Source organism: Hippopotamus amphibius, chromosome 3, assembly GCF_030028045.1.
Source record: "Hippopotamus amphibius kiboko isolate mHipAmp2 chromosome 3, mHipAmp2.hap2, whole genome shotgun sequence".
NCBI classification, from domain to species: domain Eukaryota; kingdom Metazoa; phylum Chordata; class Mammalia; order Artiodactyla; family Hippopotamidae; genus Hippopotamus; species Hippopotamus amphibius.
This window is the reverse complement of record NC_080188.1, coordinates 142,412,211-142,418,210: the sequence shown is the minus strand read 5'-3', so window position 1 is coordinate 142,418,210 and position 6,000 is coordinate 142,412,211.

Sequence of the window (6,000 nt, the reverse complement as noted above, 5' to 3'; positions counted from 1 at the left end):
CAGTTAGAATGGGCACCATCACAAAATCTACAAACAGTAAATGCTGGAGAGGGTGTGGAGAAAAGGGAGCCCTCCTGCACTGTTGGTGGGAATACAAATTGATACAGCCACTATGGAGAACAGCATGGAGGTTCCTTAAAAAACTAAAAATAGATTTACCATATGACCCAGCAATCCCACTACTGGGCATATACCCTGAGAAAACCATAATTCAAAAAGACACATGCACTCCAATGTTCATTGCAGCACTATTTACAATAGCCAGGACATGGAAGCAACCTAAATGTCCATCAGCAGATGAATGGATAAAGGAGATGTGGTACCTATATACAATGGAATATTACTCAGCCATAAAAAGGAATGAAACTGAGACATTTGTAGAGACATGGAAGGACCCAGAGACTGTCATACAGAGTGAAGTGAGTGAGAAAGAGAAAAACAAATATCGTATATTAACACATTTATGCAGAATATAGAAAAATGATAGAGATCAACCAGTTTGCAAGGCACAGATAGAGACACAGATGTAGAGAACAAAAAAGGACACCAAGTGGGGACAGAGGGGAGGGGCGGATTGGGGTGGGATGAATGGGGAGATTGGGATTGCCATATATACATTACTAATAAGAAAATTCAAATTGTACACTTTAAACATATGCAGTTTATTGTATGTCAATTATACCTCAATGAAAGTTCTTTTAAAAAAAAGAAAACTGGCGTTTTGAAAGGAAAAAAAAAAAGGACATGCCTCCTGGAAGGCGGCCCTGATCCACCTGTGGCACACCCATGAGACAAAGGGTCTCTTCTGGAACCTCCAGCCCCTGGAGCCTGCCGGGACCCTCAGGTTCTTGCCCTGCAGTGGTGTCCTCGGGCTCTGCCATCTTTCTAAGACTCCTCTTTCGGGCCCACCTCCTCAGAGCACCCCATTCAGAGTCTCTTTCCTTGCTCTTCTGACAAAACACCCTTTCCTGTGGGGAATCACTACCAAATATCTCTTTCCGTTCCTACCTGCCACTTACTCTAGTCCTCTGCTCCCCACTTTTCTCCAAGCCTCCTTCTGCCCACCCTGAGGCTTCGCAAAGCCTTCTTCCTCGCCTGCAGAGCTGCGGGAGCACAGGCTCTGGCGCTGCACAGGCCTGGGTATGGTTCTGGGCATCCCTCTTCCCATGGGTGTGATCATGAGCAAGTTACTTTGCGTGCAGAGCCTCAGTTTCTGCATCTGTAAAATGTGCACCATGCCTGTCTCATGAGGAAGTTACTTTACCCTCAGGGACTCAGTTTCCTCATCAGTAAGATGGGCACGATGCCCATCTTGTGAGGATGATATAAGATGATGTTGGAGAAACCCCTGCCGTCCAGCATGGTATTTAGTAAACTTTCAGAAGATGTTATTCGCCTTCTTAATCCTTCTTTCTTTCTTTCATCTCAGAAGCCCCACCTTCCTATGAAAGACTACCATATATATGCAGGTAGGGGAGAGGTAGGAGAAAAACTGTTGGAAACATGGGTCTAGACCAGATTAGAGAGGGCCTTGAATGCCACATCAGGAATTTGGACTTTAATCCCTGGACAGCTGCTTATGGGTTGAATTGTGTCCCATCCCCCGCTCCCCCTCGCCCCCCCTCCCCATATGTTGAAATTCCAATTCCCAGTACCTCAGAATGTGACCTTATGTGGAAATTGGGTTTTTGCAGATGGAATTAGTTAAGTTAGAGTGAGGTTATACTGGAGTAGGGTGGGCCCTAGACCCGTGTGACTAGTGTCCTTATAAAATGGGGAAATCTGGAGGCAGATACACACGCAGAGAGAACACCACGTAAAGAGGAAGGCAGAGATCAGCGCAATGCTTCTGCAAGCTAAGAAATGCCAGAAATTACCCGCAAACCGTCAGAAGCTGGGGAGAGGCCTGGAACATTCTCCCTCGTTGGCCTGAGAGCGAACCAGCCCTGCAGACACTTTGATCTGGGACCACTAGCCGCCAGAACTGGGAAACAATAGACCTCTGTTGTTCAAGCCACTCGGTTGGTGGTACTGTTGCAACAGTCCTACTGTATATTCAATATCCTGGGATAAACCATACTGGAAAAGAAGATGAAAAAGAATGTCTATATTTGTATAGCTGAATCACTTTGCTGTACAGTAGAAATGAACACAATATAAATCAACTGTACTTCAATAAAATAAATTTTAAAAAAAGTATAGTTGTAAGTCAACTATGCTTCAATAAAATAAAAATAAATTAAATTTTAAAAAAATAAAATAAATTTAAGAATTCCCCTGTGAAGAGCAAAGAGCTGATTGCCAGTGTTGTCTCAGTGCCAACGGCTGAGTCAAATCTCTTTGGGAGGGTGGTGCAGCGAAATAGTCCTAAACTACTGCTCCGAGAACATCATTTCCTGAGCTCGGAGTTCTCATTCCACTTCCCTAGATGCGAAGGGTTGGAAACAAATGCTGATAATGATTTGAGGATATAGAGCCCCACATTTATCTTCATTCATTACAGGCTGTTTAAAGAGAAAAGATGCAGGCTTTGAACAAGTCACTATTCACAGAGCGCAGTTTTCTCGCTTTAATGTGGGGATTGGGATTGAGGTGTTTATCTGCCTCCCCTGAGGGATATCATCAAGTGTCATAGTAAATAAAGCCTTGGCATTCACTGGGTGCTTGTTAAACAGAAGCTTGGCTCCCCAACACCAGGAAAAGCGGCTACCTCTGCATTTCTGAGCACCACAGTTCAGATCCCTTCGATTTAAATCACCCTCATTGGGAGATCTTGGACAAAGCCTCACTTTTCCCATCTGTAAAACATCATGATAATAACAGCACCTACTTTATAAGTGTGTTATGAAAGAGTAGTGATATAATCCTGCTAAAATGCTTAGCATGGCCCCTGGCACATGGCTATGCTTAATAAGTGTCAGCTGTTATTATCATCAGTACTTACCCTTTTGCTCTGTTGGCGCTTTCCCTTCAGCATATAAACACATCGAGGATTTTTCCATCTTAAAAAAAGTAATAGACCTTAGATATTACCTCTTATTTTTTTCACCCATCCAGTTAATTCCTTTCTGTTCATAGCCTCCACCTTGCCCCTAGCCGCATACACAGAGCCTAGGTCAACGCAGGGTCAATCCCACCCCCCTGGCCACAGCCCAGGGCTGAGCCAAGCATGGGGCATAGGGGAAGAGCAGGAGGTTAAGAGCCAGAGGGTCATCTCTGGGGATCCTAGCTCCACAACTTTCTAGATGTATGAGGTTGGGCAAATATCTTTTCATCTCTGAAACTCAGCTTGCTCACCAATAAGTTGGGGGTGTGAACATCTGCCTTGCAGGACTGCGTGCAGTGAGGTTAAAACAGATAATGCACATAGAGTACACAGCACAAGGTCTGGAACACAGCAGGACTCAATGTGTGGTAAGATATAATTATTACCTAAAATAAAAAGTGCATTATAACTTGCAATCTATATCCATAGATACAGAGCAGAAGGAAGGAAAGAATCCAGCTAAGACAGAGGAGGGACCATCAGAGGGGCACAGGAGACCCAGGGAATGTCAATGTTGCTGCAACAGGAGTGAAGCTATATTGCAGAAAGAGTGCAAAATCAACATTAAATGCTGCAATGACAGACAAGGAAAAAAAAAAAAAAGGCAAAGTTATATTTAACCTGGGCTGCACTATGTTCTTGGTTTTGTTTTGTGTTTGCTTTTGTTTCTAGCAGATTTACCTTTTTATTTAGTCTTGCTTGTGCTAATAGTAAAATCATTCTGACTTCCCTGACCACTGGTGAGCTAGATTTCGCGGAAACGTTGCCCGAGAGATTGGGAGCTTGTTTAGGAAGCTTGTTGGACATGAAATACATCCACAGATAATCTGCGAGGCATATAATTCCCAGCAGGATGCTCAGCGGTCACTGACATAAAGTCATTTCCTGATTTTCCACATTTGATGTTTTTCCACTTTTACACAGGGCAGAAAGCCACAAAGAAGATAGGCCTTTCTTTTGAGACAGTTCCCCGCAACCCCCTGCCCCCGAGCTTTGGATATAACCTACCAGCACTGGCTTTTTCAAGGACAAACTGTTCTCACTTAAACCCAGACTGCTGACTTTAAGTGAATGTGTGTGCCTGCCTCCGTGGTGTTGCCAAATCTGGCTCCCTGTGCACCAAAGCCGAATAAAAATATGGAGACAGAGAATTGGAAGAAAAGAAACAGAGAGGCTTCTTATTTTTCTTTGCCAGACACAGGGAAGACACAGCAGGCTAGTGCCTCAAGAACTGTGCCCCTCTCTTTGGGCAATCGGAGACGATTTCATACTCAGTCTCGAGGCTCGCCGTCCGGGGTACATAATAAGGATCAAAAAGTGGCGAAGGTCTTGCATTCTTTCTCCTTTGCATTATTTCAAAACAGTCATAGCTGGCGTCAGGCCGCCCGGTAATTGGGGTCTGTTTGCTTCTGCTTTATCTGCCAGTGCTCTTCTTTCTGAAATGCAAAAATTACAGGGGGTGATTTGTTACAAGGAGGCATATAGAATGTAAATCCTGGGACATAATAGGGTTAGGGAGTGAGAGGCTCAGGATGTAACTCACACAGAGTTAGGGGTGATAGGTGCTGAATGTAATTTACATAGCATCAGGGGAGTGAGGCTAGCTTTGTGAAGTAGCAATCTAGTTACAGACACTACAGATGAGTGACAGTTAAAATAAAACAAGGAGTGATTAACTCTTTCAGGCCAGGTTATCTCTCTTCTCTAGCCTGCTCACTGTTCTCTTTATGTTCCTGGTTACCAGGAGAGGAAAAAAACCTCATTTCTGTTTATGTTGCAACAGTGGCATTCTCTCATCATTCAGTTTTGCTGGTGGGAGATCACAGTTCCATCTTTTAAAATAAAATATAATGTAATGGTTTCTTAAAAACCCTTTGAATCATGTTACTGAAATCTGTTACACAGATTTAACTGATCAGCAGGGAAGAGATTTTCTGTTCCCCCTGGCATAAAAGAATTCAGAAAGGAAATGAATGGCTGAAAATGTTCCAGTAATGAAATCCCTCTCTTTAATAATACATGTCACACTGAGGAATTACCGACTGGTAAGTTGACAACTTCATTCAAATAAGAAAGAACAAACCAGTCACTCAGGGAGCCCAGGCCCTGGGGAAGAGTTGGGCGCACATCCCAGCTCCCATTTTTACTGATGCATTTTTATTTGAGCCTTAGAAACTGAATTTATTCAGAAGTCATGTGGGGAAATTACTAAGCATCTAGTAGAGTAATTGAAAGGAGTGCAATCAGGGCCATTTTGTTATGAAGTGATCCTTAACCCTTGCATCATCCAGTAAATGTCTCATAAAAAGAATTCAGGAGAAACTTTCATCCTTATGGGGTCCCTTTGCACCACTAGAGGTAAAGATGAGTAGCAATGAGCATTACAGATCCTGATGCCATGCTCTAAAGGCTCTCGGTCTAACTGGGCATCTGAGCTTCACAAGAACTTTCTGAAGCATTTTATTTTATTTTATTTTTTTCCAAATAATACAGTTTATTATTATAACAGGTAAATTGGCACTATTGTGGCAGGTTTACAGTTCTTAAACATTTGCATTAATGGTTTTTTTGTTTGTTTTCTTTTTTTAAAGAACTTTTTTCAAGATATAATTGACATATACAATGAACTGTATATATTTAAAGTGTACAATTTGATATTTTTTTCTTATGTCTTGTATATATATGGCAATCCCAATCTCCCAGTTCATCCCCACCTCCCTCACCCTGCTTTCCCCCCGGAAGCATTTTAAATCTGGAAAAATTGAGGCATGGCCAGTTGCCCAGTGCCCCAAGGACACAAGGAGTGAACAGACCATATGGAGATATTTAGATCCCACCCTATTTTGCCGTAATATACTGACTCCTAAAGAGCAGAAACATAAGGAATAAATAAAAAGATTGGAGGAAGCTTAAGATGTTATTTAATAATCACTTAAAAAAAGTTCAGATTGATT